This window comes from Trachypithecus francoisi, unplaced genomic scaffold, assembly GCF_009764315.1.
Source record: "Trachypithecus francoisi isolate TF-2019V2 unplaced genomic scaffold, Tfra_2.0 Lachesis_group14, whole genome shotgun sequence".
NCBI classification, from domain to species: domain Eukaryota; kingdom Metazoa; phylum Chordata; class Mammalia; order Primates; family Cercopithecidae; genus Trachypithecus; species Trachypithecus francoisi.
Genome location: NW_022681459.1, coordinates 35512510 through 35531846, shown reverse-complemented (window position 1 = coordinate 35531846; position 19337 = coordinate 35512510). Strand labels below are relative to the sequence as shown.

The 19337-nt window shown below is 48.6% G+C and overlaps 1 protein-coding gene across 3 annotated transcripts in view; it reads left to right on the top strand.

Moving 5' to 3' along the window:
- Positions 1–203: 203 nt before the first annotated feature.
- Positions 204–19337, top strand: part of LARGE1 (LARGE xylosyl- and glucuronyltransferase 1) — a 645964-nt gene continuing 626830 nt past the window's right edge. Inside the window, exon 1 of one of the 3 annotated variants that reach the window (XM_033232744.1) lies at positions 204–393. The gene's annotated coding sequence lies outside the window, so the exon portion shown is untranslated. Of the gene's footprint in view, positions 394–1822; positions 2876–19337 lie in introns of those variants that run through there. The other 2 variants (XM_033232741.1, XM_033232742.1) reach the window with 2 other exon arrangements.

Here is a 19337-nt window from a genome sequence, read left to right as displayed (position 1 = left end):
CGGGCGGCAAAAAAATAAAAATGATCCCCTTGTTTTCAGCGTGTTCTAGAACAGAGCTGCACGTCAGAGGAAGAACTGAGCAACCTTCGAGCTAAAACACTTGGCATTAAACTTTGACACTTCAATGGTCTGTAGAATATTAGGTAATAGTTTTTCATATAATGTTCTTCTCCGACACGGTAATGGCATCAAAAACAGATAGGATCGGCTATGCCTGCAAAGTGCACGGTGAGACTTATCCCTGCAGAGATAAGACAGCAGGACCCTAGCTTCGCAGTTAACTTATCCCGAAGCTCCAAAGCAAACGTCTTTTACTTCTTCGCCGGGGACGCTGCTGTGCCACCGCTGCCTCCCTTTCGCATTCTGCTGGGCTCCGTCAGCCGCTGAGATTAGGTAAACAGCGCCCCGGAGCCGGGGCAGAGCGGGCGCTGCTGCTGCTGGTGGGGGTCGTTGTTTCAAGAGGCTGGAGGGAAGGGGGATGGGAGAAGGGTCCCAGCTCGGTCAAGCCAAAGGCCGAGAGTGTGGTTACCCAGGCGGGAGCCAGGTCCGGAGGGGAGCAGGGGCCGAGCCTCGGAAGCCCCTGCCCACCCCCAGCCCGACCTCGAGGAGTGGGGTCAGCTCGGGAGCCCGAGCTCGGCGGCCTTTTCCCGCGCGCCCCCTCACCAGCCCATCCTTCCCCTGCCCCTTCCAAGAACTAGGGTGGGCTTCCCGCTGCCTCGCCAGAGTCCTGGAGCGCGGAGAGGCGCGCAGAGGGGAGGCAGACACCCGGCGGCCCGCGCGGCTGGGGAGAGGTGGAAACCCGGGGGGAAGGGGACCCCAGAAGCCCTGGGACCGAGCTGGGGAAAAACCCGGGAGCTGGATCGCGCGCCCGGAGCTCCGGTCTCCGAGTCGGAGTTGTGCAGCCCTCGGCGTCCTCTTTCTCTCCCTGCCTCTCTGCTTTCGCCTCCTCTGGGTCTTCTCTTGAGAGCATCCTCCTTCCATCCATTCTCACACCCCTGCCCGTGTACCCTGACCCATTTCACCCACTCCTCCTGTGGCTTGGGAGGACTCTCAGCACCCCACCCTCGTCCCTAGAACTGGGAGGCTGGAAGTCCATTCAAGGGATGTTGCGCGCCGGGTTCTTATGCCAAGAGGGAAAGAGCGAGACTAAAACCAGCAGGGGAGGGGCGTGTTGTGCGTGCATGGGGTGTGTGTTTGGGGTGGGGGAAACAGAATGTAGTTTCCTCAGAGGAACAGGAAGCCTTGGACAGATTCTTGGATACTGAGCCCAGAAGATGCCGTCAGGGCCCTTCAGCGGGGCTCCTCACAGACTCCGGCTGCCCCACACCATGCGCACCTCTAAGAGAAGCGGCGACCCGAGGCGGGGAAACTTCCTACTTCTCACGACGGCTGTTTTGTGCAATTTGGGGAGCAGGCTGCATGGTCGTGCAAGCCTGCGAGCGTCTCTAACACGGCAGCTGCGAGCCTGTCCCGCTTCCCTTCCCCCTCTTTCCGCGAGGCACGCCAAACCAGAGGCGGCCGGGAGCGGCCGGGTTGGGCGGGAAGAAGGGCGGGGGAGCTCCCAGCTTGCACCCTTTCATCCCGACCCAGCCCGGGATCCCGGCTCCGGGTATTTCTTCCGCCTGCCTGCCAGCGAGCTGAAGAAGCACTGGGGCGGAGTCTCGCCGGAGGGCGGAGCCTGTGCGGGGGCGAACTCTCGGTCCGCGCGGCTGCGGAGCTTGCCATTGGTCGGCCGCTCGGTCACGGGGTCGGAGGCGGGCGCCGAGGAGGGCGCCGGCCCCGCCCCCGCTCGGAACCCAGCCCCGGCTCGCGGTCCCCCCCCGGCTGCACAGACATGACACAGACACACAGTCACTGCAGCTGCTGAGCGAGTCCGGCGCTCTGGGCACGCGGAGGCGGCGGGGCCAGCCCGAAGCCCGGACCCCAGCTCCCGCCCCTGTCGGCCCCCGCGCGGCAGCCCCCTCCTGGCCGGGCGCGGGAGGCGGGGATCGAGCGCCGGCTCCGGCCAGCGGCGCCCGGCTGCCGGTGGCGGCTGCAGCGGCCGCCCAGCTCCGAGCGCCGGGCGCTCCGGGAAGCCGGCGCATCTCGGAGGCGGCGGCGGCCGAGGCCGGCGAGCGCTCCCGGCGGCGGGGGCCGCCCGCCTCGGCTCCCCGCACCCACCGCGCCGCGATCCGCTCGCCGCGCCTCCGCTCCCGTGACCTTCCCGCGGCGCCTCCCCTAGCCCCGCGCCCCCGGCCCCGCGCCCCAGGCCGGGGCGAGGCCCTCTCCGGCGCCTCCTTCCCGCGGAGCCGCGGGCGGGCGGCTCAGGCCCTGGGGGAGAGCGCGCCGCGGCCGGCTGCAGCCCCCCCCCCCCCCACCACCACGCGCCGCCGCGCTCGGCGCCCGGCCCGGCTGGTCTGTTCCTGCCCCGCCGCCGCGCTGGAGCCCGGGCGCCCGAAGCTGGGGGCGCGGCCGCGCTCGCCTCGCCGGGCCGTTCGCGGGCAGGCCCTGCCCTGAAGGGACGAATCGGCTGGGAGCGCGGGAGGTGGAGTCGGCCCCGGCGGCCGCTCCCTGGACCCAACCCGAGGCAGACCCAGGCCCCTGCCCATGCGGGGCGCCCCTGGCTCGGAAGAGTCTCCTGGGCCGGGAGCAGCTCCAGGCAGCGGCCCCGGAGGAAGAGGAAGAAGGGACAGTGCTCAGCTTGGGCGACCTGGACCCTCGCCGCGGCATTTGGAGCCGGGGGCAGTCCCGAACTCTGTGATTGGCACCGCCGTTCCGAGTAGGGCAGCGCCTGCCGGGACCCTGATCCGGACCCCGTGCACCTCGTAGGCGGCGCCGCCTCCGCGCCACCCCGTTCTTCCGCGTCTCCCTCTGCCTGGCGGCAGTCACGGCTAAGGTAAGAGCCCCGGAGCGCGAGAGTCGCCGCGGGGCGCCGTGGTGTGCAGCGCCGGACAAGTTCTCCGAACCTGTCGCTGGTACCCCCTGTACTTGGGATGCCGGCGGGGAGACCGGGCACACCCTCTGCTGCCCTGGCCGGGAGCCCTGGAGAGGCTGGAGATGGAAGCCCCCAGTCTCCGACGTCCCGAGGACCCCCTCAGGGCTTGCTCCACTTCTGGGCACACAGGCTGCTGGCAGGGAGCGAGCCAGGAGGAGTTTCTGGTTTACACCAGGAGTGCATGTGACCGATACCCGCACCCCGGGCCTCACTTGTTAGCGGTGAGCACCTGTGGTTTGCGGAGCCTGCCGTGTTTGGAGAGGGCCCTCTTGGGCGGTACGCAACTACCTTTCCTGGTGTGATGCTGTGAATAACTTTTCTTGTTTCTTCTTGCAGACAGTCCGGGGCAATTTGGGGGCGAGCAGCCACAGCTTGCGAGTCCCTCTTTAGGACAGAGTGGTTGGTTGGCATTGCTATCTGTAGGGGGGGAACCCAGCCAGCATGTCCTTCGTATTAGGCAAAGCTGCTTGTGAGGAGTGATCAGTGTACAGCTATCCAGACATTCTTGTAAATGTCACTGCTTTTGAAGTTTTGGAGTGAGGACTCCAAAGTTTGTGTATCCTCAAGTTATTTAGTTCATTGCCTTATCCTCTTTTAAATGTTCCTCTTAAGGAACCTCAGTTGTACAAGCCTGACCTTGCCTGTTTGAAATTTATTAAACCTATGAGCTTCCCCCAGAACAATCTGATTTTAAGTGGGTCACTTCGGAGGGAACAGATTGTCTCTTGCACACTGAATCCATCCCTTGGGTGACCCTGTTTAATGGGGATGGATTTTTTTTTTTGTTCCTATGCTGATGTACCTCGGTTGAGCAGGTTTCTGCTGAATCCAGAATCCGTGAATTTTGTCACTCAGTTCATTAAAATGATCTCCTGAGGGAGCAAAATAGCAGCTTACATTTTCCGTGAATGTCACTGGAAGTTTTACAGGGTCTTATGTAAGTGCCCAGAGAGAGAAAGAGAGAGAGGAGGGAGTAGGGGGAGATCAGGCTCCTGCTTCCTTCAAGGGAAGGAAGGGAGGGAGTGGCAGGTGGGGCTGTCCACCTCCCTGACATACAGATGCCTTTTCTCTCTGACACAGGTGTGGAAACCTGAAGTGCTTACCAGTCCGTGGAGGCAGTCACCTCAGGTTAATTTTTCTCCTCACCTTTCCTCTCTTCCCAACTCAGGAGTCAGCTTCGATAGACTTAAGATAAGGAAAGCTTCTAAATTAAGAAAGGAACAAGTGGTGGTGGTTTATTTTCCCATCTCTCACAAATGGGTGACATGAATGAATGACTCACCGGCACACTTGGTCCTCACTAGGGATCAAAATAAAAGAAATAAAAACGCCGGCTTTAAGATTTCGCACATCTCTTAGTGAACCTTTATTGTTCAAGAGTATTTTACTTTAGTGAAAATTGCTTGTGGAGAATACATTTATCGAGCCTGTCCCTGTTAATTCCATACCAGGAAGAAAACTCACTCGAACAGAGAGGCAGAAGTCACCAAGATTTAGAGGTTAGTGGGTTTTCGAGAGTGGCGAAGAAAGGAGTCAAATCCCCCTAGCAGGACAGAGAGGGTTTTAAAGGGAAGATGGCATTGCTGTGGAGTGAGCAGTAGCTGCTGACAAGTGTGGGCCCTCCTGCTTCACCTAATGAAGTGTGCTGGGGTGTGGATTAACTTTTTGATGTGAGCTAATGCAGATACCTTTGGTTTTTAAACCATACCTGGAAGGGCCTTAGAAATGAAATGAAAGGGTTTTTTCATCTCATCATAGGTCTCGGAAGTGCTTCCATCTCTTGGGAAGGTTGTGAAGGTTTCCTTTGTTTCTGGGTTCCTGAGGTGCGCTTTAAAGTTGATGCACAGTGCAGGGAGGGTGCGTCCTGTAGTGTCGCCATCCTTCAGCCACCTACAGTAGCAGGACACTAGGGGGGACTAGTTATCTTTTCCACCATTGAAGAAGAAAACACCAGGGCCCGTGTTACTGTGGTTTATCTTGAGGGCTCATGAGCCTGTATAGTTTATGTTGAGGGTTCGTGAGACTGTGGTTTAATCTTGAGGATTCGTGAGACAAACTTTTTGGTATCCGGTACATGCTTGCACTAATGAGTGGATTCTGAGTGCCTAACGGATGGGCCTGCTCACATCTAAATTGTCATTTGGACAACTTAGAACCAGTTAACTGCAAAATGTTATGTGACATTCTGAAAAGACTCAGTTACAATCTCTAAGTATTTAGGGACTGTACAAAGGCTCTATCCTTTGAATATTAGACCATCCTAACTTTCAGTTCCCTAATAGTTTGTAATGAACACTTCTGTTTGGTTTTTGACGGCATATTTCCTGCAGTCATCATAAAATCACATGGCTTCAAAATGTCTCTGCAGTGGACTTCATCAAACTTCAAATTCCCTTTAAAAATACATTCTTTATACTTAGAGATGTTTTGACTGCGTAGCTGCACTTCCATCTCAGATGCTGCACTTCCATCTCAGATGCTCTCTGCACTTTTAATAGTATGAAATCATTAGTGTCTACGGGCCTTCCAGCAGAATTGGAAGATAATTCTGCTTCCCTGAAGAGCACTGACTGCCCCATTGCCTAGATTTACCCGAGTAGCTAAGTCTTATCAAAGCTGATTCCAGCCGGGCGCGGTGGCTCAAGCCTGTAATCCCAGCACTTTGGGAGGCCGAGACGGGCGGATCACGAGGTCAGGAGATCGAGACCATCCTGGCTAACGTGATGAAACCCCGTTTCTACTAAAAAATACAAAAAACTAGCCGGGCGACGTGGTGGGCGCCTGTAGTCCCAGCTGCTTGGGAGGCTGAGGCAGGAGAATGGTGTAAACCCAGGAGGCGGAGCTTGCAGTGAGCTGAGACCCGGCCACTGCACTCCAGCCTGCCTGGGCGGCAGAGCGAGACTCCGTCTCAAAAAAAAAAAAAAAAAAACAGCTGATTCCAGAGGTTGAGGGAGACAGGAAAGATGCAAGGTAGAGGCCAAGAAGAGCCTGCTCAGTTTAGAATACTGTCACAAAACCAGGTAAATATCACCAAGATGTTGGTCATACTGGATTCCTAAAGGCCCAGTTCAGCATGTAGAGTTAGATTCTTGTTTGAAACCCGTGAACCCACCTGAGTTATTACTTCTCCCTGAACCCTGGGGTCTGGTAGACTCCATTTGTGACCCTTTACCCATATGTGTAATGCATATTTAGGTAGTTGAAGGGGAGCTATTGTTGTGGTCTAGGAAAAATGATCAGCAGAAAGCTTTATTTCTAACATTAAGGCTTTATAGATTGATTCTCTTGGGCACAGTACAGCCAAGGGGTAAGAGATTGGAACAGGAAAATACCATTGCATTTGCCATTGAGCACCAACGATTGAAAACCGATCCTGTGGAGGATATGCTGTCATCCTAAGACATGAATGGGGTCTTACGAATTTGATGGAAGCCAGATGGCAGAAGTAGAGGCAGGAGGCTGGCCTTCCTTATGGTCTGTGAACAAGATGAAGGTGTCTTTTTGGCTAGAGACTCTCAGAAAGGAGGAGCATCCTGAATTGGGGGTGGGGGATATAAGACCCAAAACGCTGAGGGCTCCAGGCACCCTGCCACTGACACACCCTGAGGATACAGCCACCTTGCAAAATCTGCTTAGTGTTGGTGAGGCTGCTCTACCTGGAGTATTTACCATTGAGAGGTGTTCAGCATTTCTCTGTCACATTGGCGTGTGGAGAGTAGCAGGCAGCAACCAGTGAAGTTAAGGCTTCATTAAATGTATTTTATAAGACTTTTCATCTTTTTGTTTAACAAATAATAATAGACCATTTACCCTGTGGCAGGTGCCATGCTCTGTGTGGAGGTTATAGAGGTTCTACATTTAGCTTCTAGTCTTTTATGGGAGGCAGACATTCAACTATTTTTTGTTTGTTTGTTTCTTTGTTTTTTCTTTTTTTTTTGAGATGGAGTCTTTCTCTGTCAGACAGACTAGAGTGCATGATCTTGGCTCACTGCAACCTCTGCCTCCTGGGTTCAGGCGATTCTCCTGCCTCAGCCTCCCGAGTAGCTGGGATTACAGGTGCCCGCCACCGTGCCCAGCTAATTTTTGTATTTTTGGTAGAGACGGGGTTTCACAATTTTGGCTAGGCTGGTCTCGAACTCCTGACCTCATGATCCACCTGCTTTGGCCTCCCAGAGTGCTGGGATTACAGGCATGAGCCACCATACCCGGCCCAGACATTCAATTATTATTACCCAATAAGTACTATCCTGCAAACTTGTTCAAGAGATGAGTTTGAACTTCCCAGGGGAGTAGGAAGGAAAGGAATCGCAGGCAGACAGAACAGCATGGAAACCCTAAAGTTATCTATTGTGGTGTGTATGGAGAATAGTCATAGTATGGCTAGAAGGTGAGATGTGCCCAAAGGGAAATGCAGTTTTAGAAGAGAAATAATTTAATAGGATTCCATGCTGAGGACCGTGCCCCAGCTTCTTGCTCTGTGTATTCAAATGGTGGCAAGAATGGTTGCGAGATAAAATCTGAGAATGTTAATTGGTTATTCCTCATTGTTATTACAAACAGAAAATTTCCTTTTTTGTCCATTATCATTCTACATATAGCATTTTGTCTGTGCTTTAAAAAACTATTAGCAATGCAAATAAAGAAAGGATCCCTTGTCAACCCTAAGTCTGCCCTCTTGTGTACATGAATTACACTTGGCACTTTCATTATGTCATTATGCAGCAGTGGGAAAAATGACAGTGTTACCTGACGAATGATATAGTATGAAAAAAAACACTTAGGTGAGAACAAATTCCATTTTGTCAGATTTGCTCTGGGTAGAGTTACGGTTGTGTTTTAACACCTGAACAAGATTCTTGTATTATAATCATTTCAGTTCTAGTCTAAACTTTCTTTGCTGTTAGAAAAGAAACAGTTTTGAATATTTGGAATGGGAGCCTAGGTGCACGTCTGCATGTGTGTGTTTCTTGAAATGAGGAAACTAAGGTGAGGAAGAACAAGCAACAATGTAACCGCCTGAAGGATGTTAGAGAGCTTGGAAAATCACAGTTGTAACAGCAATCTCCAGGGCCAGGTATATTTAGTTTATTTTTTAGAAACAGCAAGCAGAAGAACAATGGGGATAAAAGTTAGAAGCCTCTCTGTCCCTCTGTTTGTGTGTATGTCTGTGTGTCTGTTTGTGTGTTTACGATTGTGTGTTTATCTTGTCTCTATCATCCATCCCTATGTTGATTGGGAGACAGGGTGCTTTAATCAAGCCTGGGGGATCCGAAGTTGAGTCTTGCATCATCCTGTGCTAACTTGCTGTGTGACCTTAGAATAAATATTTCTTGATATCTCTGGGCTTCAGGCGCTGTCTCTATACATTAGCGTGTTATTGACCTTGTAAGTAGGAATTTAGAGGCCCAGGGAGGGAAAGGGTTTGCCTCAGTCAGTTAGCTTAGCCTCTACACTGACCACTCTTTAGATTTTCTAGTTTTTTTCCCTCTGAAAGGGAAAGAAAGAGGCCTGATCAGTTCAAAGGTGCACTATTCCTTGAAATGTAAAGCACTACAAGTACATAAGGCTGAAGAAAAGAGTCACAAAGTCTGTGATTGGTCATAGCCATTTTCATGCAGTAACAGCCAGACTTGCCTGCTAACTTCTTACCTATGATGGAAGCCCGTTAGTTCTGAAATGTTACACTGTTCCTTGACCACTATGTGAGAATTAAGTGCTTTGTGATTAAAAACAACAGCAACAATGCTGAATATTGTGATTATTTCATAATTAAGCAAATAAAAGCTGAGTTGACCTCTCTGGATTTTGCAAAGCCCTAACTGTAACTTGGAAAGGGAAACCCATTCATTTGGCCTGAATGGGAGATTACCTTGTAGGGGAGCTGTTGGGTGAATACCAAGGGTCTTTCGAAGAAAAATAGAGTAGAAGAGCAATTGGGTGGATACATAAGTCAGGAAAATTGCAGAGTGACTTAGTTTGATGCCTCCAAATGTGTGAGTTGCTAGGAAGAGGGCTCCTCACTATGGCTAATCTCCTGGGGGTAGAAGGCATTGCTTATTAGAGAGAGGAGATCTGAAGTAAGTACGGTGTAAATAAAAGGTTTATTACATTCTTATTTGGAAGTCGAAGCCAGTGGAGGAGTGCTCTATTTTAGGAGAAGTGGGCATATAAAATGGGATCTTAAAACCAAATAATTTAAGATAAGTTAATTGCAGTACAAAAAGATTTTTACCTTACTAAAGGGATTCATAGTGAGTCTCTTTTTAATAGCTATCAAATTATTTGATGAACACAATCATGACAGACCCTTTTGGGAGCCTCACCTGTTGTGTGAAAACCAAGGACTTTTCAGCTGGGCACAGTAGCTCTTGCCTGTAATCCCAGCACTTTGGGAAGCTGAGGTGGGCAGATCACGAGGTCAAGAGATCGGGACCATCCTGGCCAACATGCTGAAACCCCATCTCTACTAAAAATACAAAAAAATTGGCTGAGCGTGGTGTTGCATGCCTATAGTGCCAGCTACAAAGGAGGCTGAGGCAGGAGAGTCACTTGAACCTGGGAGGCAGAGGTTGCAGTGAGTCGAAATTGCGCCACTGCACTCCAGCCTGGCGGCAGAATGAGATTCTGTCTCAAAAAAAAGAAAAAGAAAATCAAAACAAAACAAACAAAAAACCAAAAACAAAACCAAGGACTTTTCAAACATAAACTAGAATGTTTTAACAAATAACCGACTAGGAGCCTAGTATTCAACTGTATTGCAGAAAGCAGTAGAGTGGTTATGTAAACTGTCATAACTGCTAACCTAACACATGGAGTTACATCGCTTACTTACTTTTGGCAGATTACTTATTTAACTACTGTTCTTCCTGGAGATAACAGTATTCACCTACCTACCTTCATAAGTTCCTTAACCACCCGTACATTCTACCTCTAAGAATATATCAAGAACAGAAGTGGTTTAAAAAGTAAATTAGGTAAGAGTTTCCAGGATTCTGAGTTTTTATAATTGCAGAAACATAGAATTCATTTTGTTCTGCTTGAGTATACAGGAGAGGCGGTGTGTATGAGACATTAAAAGATATCAAAATCAGGCTGGGCACGGTGGCTCACGCCTGTAATCCCAGCACTTTGGGAGGCCAAGGTGGGCGGATCACCTGAGGTCAGGAGTTCGAGACCAGCCTGGCCAACATGGTGAAACCCCGTCTCTACTAAAAATACAAAAAATTAGCCGGGCATGGTGGTGCATGCCAGTAATCCCAGCTACTTGGGAGGCTGAGGCAGGAGAGTCACTTGAACCCCAGAGGCAGAGGTTACAGTGAGCCGAGATCACGGCCGTTGTACTCCAGCCTGGAAACAGAGTGAGACTTCATCTCAAAAAAAAAAAAAAAAAAAAAAATCAAAATCATGCTTATCTGCTGGTTCTTCCTTCACTGTAACGGAAATATCTAGGGCTTTTTTTCCCCCCCATTGTTGTTGTTCCTTTATCTCTTATGAAGGTTTCCAAAAAAGAATTTGTTCTAGAAATGGAATAAAATGTAAGACGTTTAAGGCTTCAGAGGTAATTTTGGGCAACCTGGAGTTGCAGGTAATCACAGGCTAGGGCTGGAATTGAAAATGCAGCCTCACCCATAATTTGAGCCTCTTTTGTCACATTATGGGGCTGTGCCTTGGACAGGCAGCAGACGCAGATGGAGATGGAACCCTGACTACTGAGAGAGCTTTGCTCTTAACATAGTCCTTTTCTGAATTACCAAGGCCAATTGGGAAGAAAGGACTTGCAAATCTTTCCAGCTCTCTGTGGTAGCCATAGAATTTAGGAGGATTTACGGCAGAACGTGGGCATCTAGGGATTTCTTTCTTCCGGTTTTTTGTTTTTGTTTTTTTTTAAATTCAGAAGGGAATCTTGGGCTCTTGAATGTTATTCTGTGGTTAGGGATTGCTGCATCTGCCTCGGATGCATTAAATGCATACTTGTTATTATTGAGTAAGGTGAACCTTGCTGCGGCTAACTAGAAGCCATCCCCTCCCCTTTTGTTTTTAGAACAGTTGGCGTAGATCCTTCATGTGCCAACACTGTTTGTTTCATAGCCTCCTTGACTGATGTCAGCTCTTACCTGGGAATGGCATTTTGTGGTTGTTTCAGAAGCCAAGGGAGGCACAGAGGCAAGCTGATAGGCTGGTGAGGCTTTTCCTTTCTTCAAGAGTGGCGCCGGTGCTTAGTAGGTCTGCAGTTAGTAAGTAGTCGTGTCCACACTGAATGATTTTGTTTTGCCAATGAATGGTCATGTTTTCGGTACTGGGGTGGAGGTGATGGGGGAGGGAGAGGGGGGTGAGTAACAGTAGACTTAAATGGTGATGAGATAGACTTAAACTCCTCAAGGCATCTCCCAGCAGCTTTTATTTTAGAAATGTGAAGGATATTTCAGATCAGCAGAATGAATTCTCTGAAGGATCATTGTTGTGGTACAAACATTGATGGCTTTGTAAAAAGGCAAGGAGAGTACAATACCGAAATGCGTGCTTTCCTTCCTTCCGAGTTTGTAGGGATTTTAACTTATCTGGAATGAGAAGAATGGATATGCTGTCAAGCTTGTTCACATTTACATGCCAAGTTGCCTTGAAAATGCCTGGGAAGACATTTTCAATACGAGAAACTTTAGGATGGTTGTTGTCCAGCATGGATGACGATGATTATGAAATGACTTAGATGTAGACAGGCGCTCCCATGTCAGGAGGACGATGAAGTGAACTTGGGAGAATGGAGGGAGGGACTCAGTACTTGGTCCCCAGCAGGAAGAACTCTCCTCAGCCATATTGGTGTCTTTACCCCTTTCCCAATATGACTCCCTCCCTGCTGGGTTTCTCAGTTACACGAGTGCTCTCTGATGCCTACCCTCTGTAAGGTAGAGCTGCTGTGTTGAGAGACTACCAAGGCTGGAAGAGACCTTGGAGCCCCACTAGACCAACACCTTCATTTTACATCTGTGGAAACTAAGGCCAGACCTAAGGGAGGTCAAGATGATTATTCAGAGGAGAGGTGGAACCAGAACCCAGGCTCCCTGGTCCTCAGCCCTCCTTTCTCTGCAGCATGCTCTGCTTCCGTCTGATCTGTACCCAAAGCACCTTCTTCAAGTGTTTCTTTTGTGCCGGGCACTCTCTCATTTGATCATTTTTATTATTTTATTCTTACAGCAACCTTGGGAGGGGGATGTGCTCACTCACCCACTTCACAGATGTGGAAACTGACACTTGTGCACGGCCCACAGCCATGAAGAAGGAGCCAGGACTCAACTCTCAGCTGTTCAGACTACTCAGTTTGTTGTTCCGGGACTGACCTTGCCCCTGGCTCCCCTGCCTCTCTGGCCTCGCCATATTTCCTAGGACTCCTCTCCAGGTTTTCTCTGTTCACAGCCTACTAGCCTACTCGCCTAAAAATGCCCCTTGTTTTCCCACTTGAGTGGCCTTGTTATGCTGCTTTGTTTTTGCTGGATCGAAGCCCCCATCCTCTCTCTTGTCTCTGTCTGGCTGAAATCTTTCCTGACTGTAGGGTCTGTGGCACTCTGTCTCTTTGTGGCGTTTCCTTCACTTGCTCAGCCAACGTTGATCAAGCTCCTACTGTGTGCAGGTCCTGACTTGACAGCAGAACACAGAGGTGCTGAGTCACTCATCATCCTTTCAGGAGCCTCGTCTTGGTGAGGGAGGAAGCGTCTCATAAGGGGATGAGTGAAATTCAGAGGGCCCAGAGGACAGTGTATTAGGTAGCATTTTGCTTGAAGAGGTCAAGATGAGAATATTTGATTTGGGTCTTAATGATTAGGAGATGGGAGGATCGAGTAGGAAAAGGCATCACCAAACACCAACCAAATCAAGGGCTGTGCTTGGCCATCTTCGGCTTGGCATTGTCAATATCTACATACTTTAATTCTTATTCCTTCATTTAGATGTTAGAGGCTGTGACTAGGTGACACCCATCCTTGTATCTGTGAAAGCACCTTGCTAAACTCTTAGTACTTACTACTCGTCCACTAAACATTTGTTAAATTAAATTCAGAGCCTCCTGTCCTTGCCCTCAGGGACATAGTTGGAGAGCTTGGAAAAAATGTGTCATAAGGTAAGCAACAATAGAAGATTAAATGAACAGTTCTGAGCAACAATAGAAAGGATGTAGCAGTGCAGTGAATGGATGTGTGCATTGTGGAGGCTGAACACGGATGGGAAGTCAGAGGTGGGAGCTTCCTTTAGCTTCTCAAACTGAAAGGAGGGGTGGGACTTGAGTTGGGTCTTTGGATACAAGACAGGTAAAATCTGAATGGAAGGATTAAGGGAGGGTAGTTTGGCAAGTACAAATACATTTTTCGGGTTGGAGAGGAAGCCACCTTGGGTTTCTGTTAGCAAGGCATTGCAGATGAAGTTAGTGAGTTAGTTAGGACCTGTGGGCTTTGGGAAGGCAGGGTGACTTTTCATCAGGAGGATGTGGTGTGCTCAAGGCCCTTGGTTTGGAAGGTGCACCTGCATCGTGCCGGGGACAGATTGAAGCGGGGAGAGATAGAGGCTGGGAGACCACTGGACAGGATTTTGTACCAGTTCATATATGAAGTTCTAAGGGCCACTGGGCTGGAACTGTTATAGGAGGACAGAAGCCCGGGGAAGCTTGTGGAGTTTTCTCTGTTGAATCACTGGCTCACACACCTTTGCTTGGTATGGAAGTCTGAGACGGCTTTCATTGCCCCCTGTAATATGGCCTTGTTGGAATAAAGTCCACTTGTGACACAAGCAGCAAGTGTTAAAATAGCACTTTCTCCTTTGGCTTGGCTTGGGGTAGGGCTTTGGTGAAAATACACTTTTTGGGGCCTCTCTTATTGGGGATATGTTTAAATGGGCTCAGGGTTATAGAACAACCTTTTTCCTAGCCTTGGATGACACCCAGTAAGGGGCATAATAGAGAAAATTCTTTTCCTCATGAGTGGCTCCTAAAGCAGCTGCACAGAGCTGAGAGTGACATGCTTGGAGCTCTGACATCTGGGTTCTGGATTCACCTTAAAAGGGAAGCCAGTTTCTTTGCTTCCTGTGATGGCTAGTGTTTCTCTGCCTGAGGAGGAGCTTGCTTTGAGATTACGGTTCACTTTCCAGCATTGTGGGGTAAGCCATTCTGGATGACAGAATTTCTCAAATAGGATAATCTAATCCCTTACAGACAGCAAGTCTTTATTTTTAATCTTTAAGGAACGAGGGTTTTTCTAGAATGTTCTGTGTGCTTGCCCTCGCTGGCTCACCGTCAGCCCCTGGAAAACATCAGCTCTCTTATTGGGACACACAAAGCTTGTTATGAACCAGGCCTGCCTTTCTCTGCAATCTCATCCCCCACCCCTGGCCACCCCCATTTCATGCATCACCAATCTGTAACTTAATTGTTTTCTTCTTTACTGATTATTTTCCCCCCTAGACCTGTCAAGCTGTGCACATACCCCTCCTGCCCGGTAAGCTCTCTCCTTCTTTATCTGGCTGGGACACTTGTATTTTTCCTTCAGAACCTGGCTCAGGTAGTCCTGCCTCTTAAGCTTTTCCTCATACTGAGCATTGAACTGCATCTGCACCTCGGTCTGAATTCTGCGGCTGCACTTTCTGTGCAATAACCTGACTGTTTTGCTAGAGAGCGGGAGCCTTTCAGTAAAACTGCATCTCAGGGGATCTTCTAGGTTTTACGGTATGCCTGGAACATGCAGTCAATACAATAAATAGTTGTTGTTGTCGTTTTAGATTTCATTGACTCAGGCATAATGTAACCCTTTCTGGCTAAACCTTGAGTATCATACTGTGCTGCAGGGGTAGATGGGTTGATGTGAATTAGCCTCTCAAAGTATTCCAGAAGCTGAAGAATCCCTTCCCCCCTCACCAATGACCAGAATGGCTATTGGGCCTTCCTGGGGTGCACTGATGCCTTCAGGAAATCTGGTGGTGCTGGTGAGGGAGAGTGCATCTTAGTAATCACTCCAGACCTAGAAATGTCTTCACACAGGTCAGGCTTGGTGGCTCACACCTGTAATCCCAGAACTTTGGGGGGCCGAGGCAGGTGGATCACAAGGTCAGGAGATGGAGACCATCCTGGCTAACGTGGTGAAACCCCATCTCTACTAAAAAATACAAAAAAAAATTAGCTGGGCATGGTGGTGGGTGCCTGTAGTCCCAGCTACTCGGGAGGCTGAGGCAGGAGAATGGTGTGAACCAGGGAGGCGGAGCTTGCAGTGAGCCAAGATCACAACACTGCACTCCAGCCTGGGCGACAGAGCGGGACTCCGTCTCAGAAAAAAAGAAAAAAGAAATGTCTTCACATAAGCTCTCAAGGGCTGAGTATTGAAGTGGAGGATTAGCAGGTAGGAGGACTTGAAGAACCTTGCACCTTCTATGTTTAATAGCATTCCCCATTCTTTAAAGAGCCAGATGCAGAATGGCAGTCATAATTGATGGAGAAATTATCAGACAGTGATGGGGAGTGGCTAGGGAGGATGGATAAATTTGTACTGGAGCTTAGCAGCGGTGCCTAAAGACTCTTCTCCACATAACCACATGTTTATGTTAGAATATTTAGTATTGCCTCTAGTATTTGTGAGGTCCATTTGGGTTTTTATGGCACTGCCCTTGTAAGCCAGGTGTGAGCGCTACATGAATAGGTTTGCTTAGCAAATCACAGAGGAGTGACAGAGGAGCCCTGGGCATATCAGAGGGTTTGTGTGATCCAGGCACTAGCAAAACTTTATGAACTTGCACTTGGCATGCGGTGTTGGTTATATGGTTCAGGAAGCCCTGCTGCTTCTCCAGTAGTGGTCTGATTTAATCCATAGCAAGGGATGCTTTCTCTGGGTCTTAGCTTCTGCCATTTTCCTTTTTTCTCTGCTTGGAATTATCCATAACTCCTTTGGAAATACAGCATTTTTGAGCTCATTAAATTTGTTAATGTGTGTGTTATGTTGAGAAAGCACTCAGTTATTTAGAGTTGCTTCATTTCCTTTCCCTTCATCTCTGCCTTCCCCACTTTGTGGTAATTGTGCTTGGTTCAACCAGAAAACCAAAAGTTCCTGGGGATGAGGAAGAGGCCATAGTCTTTCTCTTCTTAGCCCTGTCCAGAGATCTCAGAAAATTTGCAGAGGCTGTGAAAGTAAAAGCAAAAGCCTGCCCCCTAATCACCTGAGGCAATTTTTCAGGAGTTTTCTGTCCAACTTACACTTTTCTCTCAGGAAATTTGGGCTCTGACAATTAAGAGAGATGGGAGCCAATGAATGGGATAGGAAAGGCCCTTTCCTTAGCAATTTGTTAGAAACAGTACTGAGGCGTGCTTTACAAGCATGATGCCTTTTGACAGCTTTCTAAGCGGAGTAGTTTCATTTTACAGCTAAGGAAACTGAGGCTTGGAGAGGTTATTTGCTCAAGTAATAAAGTGCAGAGACTGGAAATGAATTTTGTTGTCAGAATATTTGCTTTTAATCTCTGTCCTATAATCCAACAACCCAGGTATCTTGATAGTAGAAATATACATACCCCTGGGAAATCCATGAAGACTTTTCATGGAATATACAGATGTGGGTAGTTCTAAGAAAATCAATTTTCACATCTCCAGCCTCACATAGGTGCCCTTCCCTGAAATTGATCGACCTGAGACTATCCCTGTCTGTTCCACGGTTCTCCCAATCCACCTTTCATGGTTATTCTCCCTCATTTTATTTATTTTTATTTTTATTAACTTTTGAGACAAGAGTCTCGCTCTGTCGCCCAGGCTGGAGTGCAGTGGCGCAATCTCGGCTCACTGCAATCTCCGCCTCCCAGGTTTAAGCCATTCTCCTGTCTCAGCCTCCCGAGTAGCTGGAACTACAGGCGCCCACCACCACGTCTGGCTAATTTTTGTATTTTTAATAGAGATGGGGTTTCACCTTGTTGGTCTGGCTGGTCTCAAACTCCTGACCTCAGTTGATACACCCTCCTCGGCCTCCCAAAGTGCTGAGAATACAGGTATGAGCCACTGCGCCTGGCCCTATCCTCCCTCATTTTGTAAAGGCGCAGCTCTTAGCCAGAAGTAGTCTTATTCTGGCATGTTGCTCTGGGTATGAAAACCTCAAGGGCCACCTAACAAAGGAACTATTTGAAATTATGTTGAAAGTATATGTTGAAAGTATGTTGAGGTCCTTCTAATCACAGCACTGCCACATGGTTGTCCCTTTCCCTTTTGTCTTCACCCTGTTGGAACTTGGTGCCAGAAACAGGGCATTTAAACCCCTTTCTCATGTGAAAGAATGATATAACATTTTCAGTTCTTAAAAAATAACTTGCTGTTGGATTTTGAAAATGAATGATGGATATCAGATTGCTAGATTCCATTTAAAACTGTGATGTGAAAGTTTTATTTTAAAATGTTAATGTTTACAATATGCTGAAAATTGTATCCTTAGAAATTATGTAGTTTAGGATGAAAACTTTATGTCAGACTAAAAATAGGCACGGCAGTACACGTTTTTCAAATTTCAGAATTCAAGGGCCCAGGCATGGTGGCTTATGCCTGTTATCTCAGCACACTGAGGGGCGAAGGTGGGAGGATTGCTTGAGCCTAAGAGTTCGAGACCAGCCGTGGCAACATAGCAAAACCCCATCTGTTAAAAAAAAAAAAAAAAAAATTAGCTGGGCATCATGGTGCGTGCCTGTGGTCCCATCTACTCGGGAGACTGGGAGGTGGATTCCTTGAGCCCAGAAAGTTGAGGGTGCAGTGAGCCGTGGTCATGCCATTGCACTCCAGCCTGGGTGACACAAGATGCTATCTCAAAAAAAAAAAAAAAGAAAATTAAAAAAAAAAGCTTAAATACTTATACCTCTGTACTATTCTATCTCAGATACTGAAGTTTGGAGTGGGTAATTTTTAGGTTGTTTTTTGCTGTAGACCCTTATACACCTGAATATTTTTTTCCATAGAATTTAAAGGACATCAGTATTTCTTAAAGCTCATACATTGCCCTCCTGATAAAGCACACTTGAAATTCTGTGGGGTTTCAGGATAATATAAACATCCTTTAAATGTTGATGAAACTTTTACACATGTAGCTAGTCATGTGATCGTGTATGCCAGAGTACCTCAGGGGCTCACTGAGGACTGTTTCAGGTACAAATTCTAGAAACGGAACTCATTGTGATGTTAAAAAACCATTCCACTTTATCTGCTTAAGTAACTGAAAACCCGAGGGCAGTGTCAGGCAGGGCTAGATCTAAGTCCTCGAACAGCATCACTGACTCTGCTTCCCCACGCCTGGCTCTGCCTTCTTTGTTGGCTGGGTTCTCAGGCAGCCTGTCACCACGGGATGCCGGGAGCCCTGGGTGCACGTTTGACCCACCTCACCATCGCAGCTGAGGAAAAGCATCTTTTCTCCAGTATATCTGGCAAAAGTTCTGGTTGTGGCTGAGTGTGGTGGCTCATACCTGTTATCCCACCACTTTGAGAGACTGAGACGGGTGGACCACGAGGTCAGGAGATCAAGACCGGCCTGGCCAACATGGTGAAACCGCATCTCTACTAAAAATACAAAAATTAGCCGAGCATGGTGGCACACGCCTGTAATCCCAGCTACTCGGGAGGCTGAGGCAGGAGAATCACTTGAACTAGGAAGTCAGAGGTTGCAGTGAGCCCAGCCTGGTAACAGAGTGAGACTAAAAGCCCATGTTGTAATCTGGTTGGAAGAACCTCTACCACATCCCTGGAACTAGTAGAAGGAAAGGGGTCAGTCCTATTTGAATTGTTGGAAGAGTAGGGAAGGAGTGGTTCTAGGAGAGAAGCTGGGTAGACAAAATGCCCCAAAATATTCAGTAGGAAGATTAGTCTGAAGATCTAGAAGTCACACAAAAGAGACCACAGGTTTCTATAAAACCTTTTGACTGTCCTGTGTGCACTTCCCCTACCAGTGCCAGTCAACACTTTCCCTGCTAGGATACTCATCTGCCCATTAACACAATGGCGTCAGTGCTACCTTCTGTTCCCTGCATTGGTCATTTCAAGACTTTTTTTGTTTTGTTTTGAGATGGAGTCTCCCTCTGTCGCCAGACTAGAGTGCAGTGGTGCGATCTTGGTTCACTGCAACCTCCGCCTCCCGGGTTCGAGTGATCCTCCTGCCTCAGCCTCCCAAGTAGCTGGGATTACAGGTGCCTGCCACCACGCCCAGCTAATTTTTGTATTTTCAGTAGAGACAAGGTTTCACCATGTTGGCCAGGCTGGTCTCATTCTCTTGACCTCGTGATCTGCCTGCCTCACCTCCCAAAGTGCTGGGATGACAGGCGTGAGCCACTGGGCCCGGCCAATTTCAAGACTTTTAAGGACACGGTGAAGAATCCCTGA